At 42.1% G+C, this 11192-nt stretch overlaps 1 long non-coding RNA gene and 1 pseudogene across 1 annotated transcript; one reads left to right on the forward strand and one right to left on the reverse strand.

Moving 5' to 3' along the window:
• Positions 1-1149: 1149 nt before the first annotated feature.
• On the forward strand, positions 1150-5053 carry LOC117012385 (uncharacterized). Its single transcript, XR_004421162.1, has 3 exons — positions 1150-1253; positions 4477-4567; positions 4945-5053. It is a non-coding gene; the product is annotated as an uncharacterized LOC117012385 (long non-coding RNA).
• Positions 5054-8863: 3810 nt separating this feature from the next.
• On the reverse strand, positions 8864-10018 carry LOC117012384 (peptidyl-prolyl cis-trans isomerase A-like; annotated as a pseudogene).
• Positions 10019-11192: the final 1174 nt, after the last annotated feature.

Below are 11192 nucleotides of genomic sequence, written 5' to 3' on the forward strand. Positions count from 1 at the left end.
CCTATATAGCTAAAACTTGAACCTCTAGCATTCCCAAACTCAGTTGAAAGCTTAATAATTTACCTAGCTCCCCAAGCTAGAAGTCGGGGAGTGAACCTCAGTCTATTTCTCTGTTGTTTTCACCTCCTACACGTGAGATAGCCATTTCCCCTGGGCTATTACACCAGCCTTCCAACTGATCCACCTGTCCCCCTTCCCCTCTCTGTCTCTGTCCCTGAGGCAGCCGTAGCAGAACCTAAAGTGCAGAGACTCTGGAGCCAAGCTGTCTGGGTCTAAATCTTGGCTTTGTTCCTTAATAGCCACAGAACCTCAATCAAGCTGCCAAATCTCTCTGTGTGTACCTATTTCTTCATGTGTAAATCGAGGATGATAATAGTTCCTACCTCAAAGAATTGTTATGGGGATTAAATGAGTTACTCTATGTAAGCTCTGAAAACAGTGCTTGGGTCATCCTGAGGGCTACACAATCGAAATAAATCTATTGCTAAATAAATCTACCTCCTGCTGCTTCCAGAATTATCTTTCTAAAATTTAACTGCAAACCTTGTGCTTGGAGGAACTATGCCACCTGCCTAACCCATTTCACCCTTTCGGGCCTCCTTCTCCAACTGCCCAGCCCAAGCTGGAACTCGGCCCCTCCGTGCACCTTGCACTAAACCCTTTTATTGCACCTGGCTCATTGGGTTCTAATAATTTGTTTATGTTTGTTTTCTGCACTAGTCTGTGAATTCTTGGAAATGTAGACACTTATCTGATTTACCTAGGTATGGCCACTACCTATGCATCCAGCAGAGGTGCTTAATAAATGTTTTCTGATTGAATAAAATGACCAAAATAGTTGATATTTTGTCCACTGAGCAACACAGAGGCTATTGTGTTCAAAAGTAGTTTTACTGAAAATCAAAGGACTGATATTCCCCTGGGATTCCTTTCATTAACTCACCATAAAAATCCAAGGCCATAGTTTTAAATGTTACCATTGTGGGGACATTTGTATAGAAATCTAAAGTCATGGAGAGCAAGAGTGGCACTATCTGGTGGCTCCATGCAGGGATGGAACATCTAGAATCTAGATGAGAGGGTGATTTGCATATGGACCTTGAACATTGATTAAGATTTCAGTTAGATCTTTTACTGGGCACTGGAGAACAGGACGTTCCCAGGTTGTATTCCGTAGCAGGCCCTGAAGTGTAGAAATTCTGTTACTGGTTGAATATATACTGATCTGGCTTAAATTCCAGGCCTGCCAGTGGGTAAGTTTATACCTTGTTGTGAAAAATAGAAAGACCTGAATTCGTGCCTGGATCTGGAACCTTCCACAGCTTACAGAGGCACAACAGGAGGACATGGGCAGGGCTAGGGTTTTATTGACTGGAATCTGCTCCAATGCCTAAGAAAGTGTCAGCTGGAGGCCCAGAGTTCGGCATGGTTGGAAGTGAGAGAGACGAGGCTGGTCAAGAACACTAAGGGACGATAGAGGACCTGATAAGGCTGGGGGGACATTCGCTTCAGGGCAGAGCTGCATGCCTACAGGCCCAGGAGAAGTCAGCTGCAAAATGCAGCCCCAAACAATGTGAACTTAATATTGCATCTCCTGCAGATATTTAGGAAACATCAATGCCCAGGCATTGACTTGTACATACTCAGACTGACTGACCCATAAATCTCCGGGGGGGGGGGGTTAGGCCCAAGCACCTCTAAAACTTCTCTAGACGATTACAATGTATAATACAAACAGGATTGAGAATCCCTGGTGAGGAGGGAAGGAAAAGGCCCCTTTCCTATTTATTGTGGCTGAGGGCTGTCTAGAAAGTTAAAACAGCTCTGTCAAATTACTTAGACTAACAGGAAAGAGGGGCATCCTGGGCACCCCCTTCCCTGTTTCATATCATTAGGGTCAAGTGCCTGTTGTTACTACTCTGATCCTGGCAGGGCTGTGACAAAAGCTCATAGGAAGTAGCAATTGTTTGTGATCAACACCAGGAATAGCCTATGAAATGACATGTTGATATTAGTTTGATAAATAATGGGGGGGGGGAACCTGAAAATATTTTCTCTCATAAAACAGAAAATAGCATCAATCGACAATAGAATAATTCTTACTCGGCTGTTCAATGGGTAACAAGAAACCTGAAATTTATTAAAAGAGCTTTCAAGAGATAGCCAACACCCCAATAATTATGTTATAATTTGAAGTTGAGGTAAAAAGTTGTGCTTTTGGAAATGATTTGGTGAACAGAGGAGAAGTTGGGTGTAGAGGAAAGATCAAAGTTCAAAGACCTCACCCAAGCCCCGAATTTACAATTTATTCCTTACCTTGAATGTGTTTCTTTACTTAGAACATGTGATTAATACAACTACTGCTAATGTATTCTTCAGTAGGTTGTTATGAGGTAGCATGTGTGAGTGCGCTTTGGAAACTGAAAAGTACTACCCTCATATTATTATTTCAATTAATCTGATTTCAATTATTATTTCAATTAATCTGAGGGATTAAATCTGATGAGTTAATTACGGTACCCAAATAAGAATTGAAGTCTACAATTCATAAAATAATATTCTGATTAAAAAATTAACTGGTATTTTTTTGAAAAAAAGTTGTACATGGCAAATGGCAAAAAACACCTTAAGTAATATGAGAGTATCCATTAAAATATAGATCTCCCTTCTACCCTCCAATGTATCTTCTTCCCTAGAGGCAATTGTTAACAGTGTGTTGAGTATCTTGAAATTTTATATAAGTATAAAATTATATATAAATATATTAAAAATATATAAATAATATATAAATATATATTATATAAATATATAAAATAGTACATATAATTTATATATATTACATAAAATAGATATAAAATATATATATATTAAACATATATAGAGAGAGGCAGGTATTTTAAATTATAGAAGTAGGAACAAACTATTTGTATAGAAATAGTGAGAAACCCTGTCTTCGCCTTGCTGTTTCACTTCCTAGCAGGTCTTGGTAGCCTCTAAAGCAGCAGGTGTCTTCAGCAGAGATTTACCGCACGCACATCTTTAGCACTGCATGGCAGGGAGGCACCGGGCCCACCGTGGACATTTAGGGGTTGCTGTTCTGTGCCACACTGCAGAGAATGCCTTGAACATACATCTTTTTGCACTTGTGCAGATATAGTTGAACTAGATACTTAATTGTTAAAACAGCTAAAGATATCAAGGGACCTTTCTTAACCTAAAGAGAGTAATTGCATGGGGGTGGCCGGTGGGGGGCGTGGGAGGTGGTAACTTATTCCTGCCTAGGTGAAGTTCTGAGTCTACAGAATGGAGGGCAAATATTACGGGGCCATATGTTGAAAGAAATACTTGGCACAGCTACCAAGAGAAATGTGTGCTTCCACAGTTCTGTTTGATATGGGGCTGTAGGCACTCATGTTCCAGAATCAGCATTAGTTTTAGCTCTACAGGATCATCTTTCCACTGATATCTGTTGTAAAAACTTAACACTAAAGTAAGTTACCAACAATAAATATCCACACAGGCTCCCTTGCGCTCTGTCCCTCTGCCAGTTTTGTGTGGATCTGGGAGTGCTTATAAGGTAATGGTACCTAATAATGCCTCGGAAAGGCAAAACCGGTACAAGGGGGTCTCCCTAGTAGTAAGGCGTGGCCTGTGTTCTCCACTTTCCACTCCCTCTTCCACCTTTCTGCCTGGGAAGAAGTGCAGATTTTTCCCAGTTTCTTTTTATTTTAATTCAGCAAATGTCTATTGGGTATTCACTGTGTGTCAGACACAGTACTAGGTTCTGGGGATGGAGGTGTTGACAATAAAACAGAGTTGCCACCCTCATTGAGTTTTTAATCTCATGGACAGGGAGGAGGTGCAGGGAAGTAAACAGGCTTTTATTCATTCACCCATTCAATACATACTTAATGAGGACTTCCTGTGGGCCAGGGCCTGTGCTAGGAGTTACAGATCAAAAGATGGACAAGATGGTCAAAGCCCCAGACTTCGTGGAGCTTATAGTTCAGTGAATAAGACAGAAAACAAGGAAACCCATAAATAAAATAATTACAAATTGTCACACATTCTACAAATAAAACAAGGTGCTGAGACAGAGTGTGATAGGGGATCATACTTTTAAAAGGGTGGTCATGGAAAGCTCCTCTGAGAAAGTGTCATTTTAGCCAAGACTTGAAGATGAGAAGAAGCCAGCCATTAGGAGAGAAAGAGTTTCAGCTAGAGGCCACAAAGGCCCGGAGACTGAATGAACTTGGCACGTTGAGGAAATGAAAGGAGAACAAGAGTTGCTTCAGGGAAGAGCTGCATGGAGTGGTGAGTGAATAGAAGAGACACTTGAATTAAGTTTGGGGAGATAGTGGTGACGTCATTCAGAGCGGTAGTAAATAGTTTGACATGGAGTTTATTGTAAGCTCATTGGAAGGCCAGGGGAGGATTTCTATGCAAAGGATCAACCTGATCTAATTTGTGTTTGAGGTGTCACTGTGGTGCTGGGATGTGAATGAACTGGAGAGGGGCCAAGAACGGAAGCAGAGGGAACATTTACCAGGCTTTGACAGCACTTCAGGTAAGAGGTGAGGTGGAATGGTTTAGGATGGGGCTGGCTGGTGGGTACATTTGAGTTTTCGTTGGAACTGGATTTATCAAAGCTTTCTGAAGGATTGAAGGTGGAGGGGAAATAAGGCACCAAGACTATCTTATAGGTTTGGGGCTCAAGCAATTGAAGGTCTGTATTGCCATTCGCTGAGACAGATGAGATTGACAGGAGGAAGAGCAGGGCCGACGTGGAGGGGAGGGTGGGTCGGAATAGGAGTGGAAGAAGTTCTGTGAGATGTGTTGGGGGACATCCGATCGGAGTGTAAATAGGTAGCAGAATATACTTTGATGGGGACGATGATAGATATGATTTGAGAAGTGCTGGGCATTTTAAATGTGGTTTTGCAGGTAGAAATGTCCAGTGGGTGATAGAGAAGCTGAGCCTGAAGCTTAGAAGAGGCCAGAGAAAGAATTGCAGATAACAGATGAGGCCAGGCACACGAAAGATGCAAGAGAGGGAACAAGGAGTTTCCTTTGTAAGCTGCCCTTTTCATAATTCATGCCGACCACAGCCAACCACCAGCTGCCTGTTTTCCTCTATATATCACACTATGCATGTCATACTGTACAAAGGTTGAAATTTCTTCTAAATCTGCCCAAAAGTCTTGAATCTCAACATTAAAGCTGAGCACAGTCTTAACGAGAAGCCTGCAATAAAAAAATGCCTTTAGGACAGTGGCATATGAAATCTTAGAGTGAAATAAAGAGTTTTTCTGAAATATGGTGTGTATTTACTGTTGTAAATTTTCTTTATGCGGATTCCACGATGTGAGGTAGCTCTGCTGCCAATATGCTCATCAGAAATGGCAGAGATTAGTTCTTAAACTGACTCTAATTCACTGGCTGTAAGATCTCTCAGGCACGTCACTTCACATTTCTGAGCCTCTGTCTCCTCAGTTGTAAATAAATGGAGCAGATTAAATAAAGGGTCCTTCCGTCTCTAAGATTTCATCATCTAATGACTGCACCCGTTTATCAATGGGCCCAAGCCCCCACCCTGAATTGTTTACATCGTTTGACAAGAAAGTACAGGAAAAGCAGAGTGATCAGATTTTTGCTGAGGACCAGGCTACACAGGCAGAGGTTTAAGTGACACGAAGGCCATTTCCAGGACCGCTGGTCACCAGCTCCCCTGCTAAGAAAAGCAGACATTTTAGGGCAGTGGTGGCTCCCAAAGAAGGGGACAAAATGGAAATGGATCATTTCAAGTTCTCTTGAGTTATTTTATTAAAATTGTTTATTGGAATCGTTTCTCTGGAAGCTGCTCTGTGATTATGGTGATGCCCATCCACTGTGCTGAGAATACCTGTGCCTTTGAAACCAATTAATTCAGCTAAGAATTGGGACATAATTCATTCACCAACTCATTTAGCAAAGACATGGGACAAAGACACCAATTTATTTATTATGAAAAGAATTTTGTCACTGTAATGAAACTCAGCCAAGTAGATAAAACTGCTGGATATAACTGCAAATATTTTGTGATTATGAGATTTAATTTCAAGATTGAGTTATCAGTTACACCCTAAACTATGTTTTTTACTACCTTAATAAGCGTGAACAGGATTAACGTAAAGAATTATGTAAGTATATTGTCACATTTTTTCTACTTAATAAATATTTTTTACTTATCCACCGTTTGATTTTTTTTTAGGCCAAAGATAACAAGATTCGAACTCTGCCTATAGGTCTAATTTCTTTGCCCCCGTTATATAATAGTTTTTCATTTACTTGACTATCCAGAATACCAACTCAAACAACTGTCAAGTTAAAAAATATATATGTATTTCTGACTTAAGAATGTCACTGGAAGAATTTTATGCAGGAATTACATGCAAAATATTTAACATCACGTACAATCTGGGCACTGACCAACCAGAATGATCACTGGGCATAAACAATAGACACATCCACCCGCACTGTGTCCTGGCTGAATATGGCCTGACTTTAGTGTAGTATTAAACCAGGACGTTTTGATTCCTAGTTTAAGACGGGGATTTCAAACTTGAACACTTACAAGAACCAAGCAAATGATGTAAAATAAGGGAAGGGGGCTAAGGTAAGAAAAATAACTCAGTGAGCTCTGGTCAGACTTTAAAGTTCAACAATCACAGAGGAGAGTGACAACTTAGCTCCAGCTGACTGTTGGCATTGAAAATGCTGATTGAAAAGAATCTCAAAATTTGAATTTTTGGAAAAATAACTATGGGCTGGGTTTATGGCCCAAGGATTTCCAGTTTGTGCATCTGTACTTTAAGCCCATTTTTGAGTTTTCACTGGAAAAAGTATAGAAATTCCTCATTTGTTTTGAATACCTTTTAGCCATGATTGACTCAGAGGAAAAAAAGTTCAGGACTCCAGTTTCTTTAAAAAACATCATTGTGTTTTTCTTCTTATAATAAGCCTTTGTGTATTTAAGTGTATAATAGGAGAAAAATCACACTTTTGGGTGAATATTTATTGATTCTATTTTGAGAAAATATGAACTTTGTAGTAAGCATAAAAGTACATTTTTATGGTAGTTTTACATAAGGCACTATATATACCTATTTAACTTAATAATCTTTGGCCTTTTCCTGACTCTTGAGTTTTATTCTCTTTCTGCAGAACTGGAAAATATTTTTCTAATTAAATCAAGGGGAGCATCGATGTAAAAGGGGAACACATGATCCTGGATGTTACTTCTGTTTCCTCCTGCTTCCCAATTTGAAACCACTCCAAATTAATCTGATTTGCATTTTTTTCTTGAAAGAAGAAAAGGCAGGAATGGAAGAAAGGAGAAAAGTGAGTAGAAGCAGTGAGGACTGGGAGGAGTCTACAACAGAAGGTATTTAGCTCTTATCTTTTGTTTTCCTTCGTCAATAAACACGTATTGTGTTTCTGTTATATGCCAGCACTGTTCTAAGCTCTCGGGACAGAGTGGATGAGGTCTTTGCCCCTTTAGAGCTTCCATCCTACTGAAGTTAATAACAAGAAAGTTAAAAAAAAATTGGCAAGATGATTACGAAGAGTGATAAGTGATTTGAAAAACAGGGGTGATATGACAAAGAGAAAGTGGAGGGCCCCTTGTCTTAGTCAACTCTGAGCGCCGTAACAAAATACCACAGATGAGGTAGCTTAAACAACAGACATTGATTTGTTCTTAGTTCTGGAGGCTGGAGGTCAAGATCAGGATGCCAGCATGGGGGGATTCTGGTGAGAACCCTCTTCCTGGCTTGCAGAGGGCAGTCATCTCAGGGTGTCCTCACATGGTGAGGGGAGAGGTGGGGGGGGGTGTGAGAGACAGAGAGAGAGAGAGAGAGAGGAGAGAGAGACTGCTCTTTGATGTCTCTTCTTATAACAGCACTAATCCAGTCATCAGGGCCCCACCCTCATGACCGCATCTAAACCTAATTATCTCCCAAAGTCCCCATCTCCAAACACCACCACACTGGGGTTTTAAGCTTCAATATGTAATTCTGTGGAGACAAAATTCAATACATTGCATTCTCCCCCTAGCCCCCCCAAAGTCATGTCCTTCTCACACATAAAATATGTTCATTCCATTCAAACAGCCTCCAAAGTCTTAACGTGTTGTAGCATCAACTGTAAAGTTCAAAGTTTCATCTAAATATCATCTAAATAAGATATGGGTGAGATTCTACGATTCCTGAGACAAAATTCTTCTCAGTTGTGAACCTGTGAAACCAGACAAATACAATGAAAGACAAGCATAAGACAGACATTCCCATTCCAAAAGGGAGAAACAGGAGAGAAGGAAGGGGTGGTGACAGGTCCCAAATAAGTCCAAAATCTAGCAAGGCAGGTTCCATTAGATCTTAAGGTTCAAGACCAATCCCCTGGTTCAATACTCCACCCCCAGGCCCACTGCGGTGGCCCCACCGCCCCCAGGCTCTGACGAGCACCCCTGTCTCTTCAGCCTGACAGGACCCCTGCCACCTCTGATGCTGCAGCTCACTGAATCAGCTTGTTTCATTCCTCCCTTTTCTTGAAGGATAATACAAGTTTGCAGCTGTCCTTCGCTTTCTGCTTCCTTTAGTCTCAGCTGGCAGAGTTTCTGTGGATACAGTCCGATCTCTATTCCTAGCTTCTGCTGAGATGGATTGAGATGGATGATTAGATCCGTGGTTCACATCCACGCTAATCTTCTCAAATGGTCATTCAGCCACACGCTTAGCATTCTCTTAAGAACAAGCTTTCTCTCTCTCTCTCTCTCTCTCTCTCTCTCTCTCTCTCTCTCTCTCTCTCTCTTTTCAATAGGGACAGGCTGAGAATTTTCCGAATCTTCAAGTTCTGGCTCCTTTTGTTGTGTAGTTTTTATTTCTTAATCATGAACTTAACTCAGCAATCCCGCTATAGACTTGGAGGTGAATAAGGAAAACATGGAACTGCAGTGAGAGCACAAAGATTATAGGGTATTCTGAGCAGATGCGGGTGAAGGGGCACTCTCCTGAGCTACAGAAGCAATGGTCTCATGGTTAAGACAAAACACAAGTCAAATTCATCAGAGTTGTCCCCGGCCAGCCATGGGATCTTGCTGGCCTTGCCATTCCTGGACCCACAGCGCTCCTGTTCTCCACAATATTCGTGCCCTCTCACCTTGCCAGAGACCACATGCTTGCCATCCCACCACTCGGTTTTGGCCGTGCAGATGAAAAACGGAACCATCTGTGTTGGGAACCACTTGCCATGGACAATGAAGTTCTCACCATCAAACTTGTCCCCATCGATGGACTTGCCATTGGTGCCATTATGGCGTGTGAAGTCACCACCCTGGTACATACATCCCAGAATCAGTCTGTGAAAGCAGAAAGCTTTAATACCAAATCCTTGCTCCCCAGTGCTCAGGGCAGGAAAGTTTTCTGCTGTCTTTGGAACTTTGTCTGCAAACAACTTGAAGGAGACATGGCTCAAGGGCTCGCTTCGAAGGTGATGTTGAAAAACAAGGTGGTGCTGACCATAGCTAGACACGGCCAGCTCTGGCGCAGCAGTGTCTGCAAGGCTCTGGTTCCTCTTTGCTTAACAATTCCATTGTTCAGAGCTTCGCTAGACTACTCATAATATGGCTGTCCCAGCATCTATTTTGTGTCGCCCAGCTGCCTGCAGGGCCTTGAATGGACACTAACCCCTCCCTAGACATGTCCTAGAAAGCAGCCCACAGAGTCACAGGCAAATATTAAGTTCCTGGTACGACTCCCCCAACCACCCTTGTAATAAGCACTCTCCCCTAAAGCCCAGGACCTTCCCCTTGTGTTCCGCTTAGATAAGACCTCCCCCTCAAAGCTTATCAAACACCTAGCTCCTTCTGGTGTGAACTGACCAATCCAGACTAAGCCTAGAAACCTCAAAGCTCTAAACCCATGGACCCTAATGAAGGCGTGTTCCCCAGGTCCTGCTGTCTCTACCTGCAGCCTGCCTTGACCTCCCCACATGTTCCTTCAAGGTGTGCTGTGTACTTCCTCCAGGACCTGTGAGTAATAAACTTCTCTACTTCACTTTCCCTGGCAGTATTTTGTTGAATTGTGGCTCATCATCTGACACCCCACGGCTCCACTTAACAAATGTGGATTAAAGTTGCAACATCCTTCTTCAATTCATCTCTCTCCTTTTGCATTTCATTATACGCAGTCAGAAGGAACCAAGGAGCTCTGTCAATATTTTGCTGAGAAATCTCCTAAACTAAATATCCAATTCCATCATGCACAAATTTCACCTTCCACAAAACAGTAGAACATGTTTCCCCCAAGTTCTTTGCCACTTTATAACAAGGATCCAATAACATGCTCCTAATATCCATCTGAGACCTCACCAGAATCACTGTTAACGTCTTTCTTTCTAGCATGCACCTCAAAACTCTTCCAGTCTCTATCCATTGCCCAGTTCCAAAGCTGCTTCCATATTTCGGTATTTGTTACAGTAACACCCCATTCTTGGTACCAAAATTTGTCTTAGTAGGCTTGGGCTGCCATCATAAAATACCATACACGGAGTGGCTTAATCAACAGAAATTTATTTTTCTCACAGTTCTAGAAGGCCAAGATGAGGGTGCCAGCATGGTTGGATTCTAGTGAGAGCTGTCTTCCGGACTTTTGTAGATGGCCACCTGCACTCTGTGTCCTCACGTGGTAGGAGAGAGAGAAAGAGAAGAAGCTTTTTTCTTTTAGGGGCACGAATCCCGTCATGGCGCCCCACCTTATGACCTCATCCAAAGCACTTCTGTGGAGAGCTGATCAAGGAATGCTTCTCTCAAAGACAACATGTAGACTAAGACCTAAAGGATGAGAAAGAATCAGGATTCCCCTCTCCCCCGATTTGTTTACTATTGTATCCCCAGCCCCTAGAACAGCACCGGTACAAAGTTTGAACGCATTATGAATGCAAGAATGAATGAATGAGTGAAGCAAGCAACCTAGGTAGAGTGGGAAAGACTGTTCAGGCAGAAGGACCAACAGTGCAAAGAGCTCGCAGTAGGAAAGACCTTAGCATATTTGTGATCACAAAGGGAGCCGGTGTGGCGGCAGAATGTGGAAACGAGATGAGCATAGAAAGGCAGGCAGTATTATTAGATATTGCTTGGTGATCTGTACAGTAATCCC

This window comes from Rhinolophus ferrumequinum, chromosome 20, assembly GCF_004115265.2.
Source record: "Rhinolophus ferrumequinum isolate MPI-CBG mRhiFer1 chromosome 20, mRhiFer1_v1.p, whole genome shotgun sequence".
NCBI lineage: Eukaryota > Metazoa > Chordata > Mammalia > Chiroptera > Rhinolophidae > Rhinolophus > Rhinolophus ferrumequinum.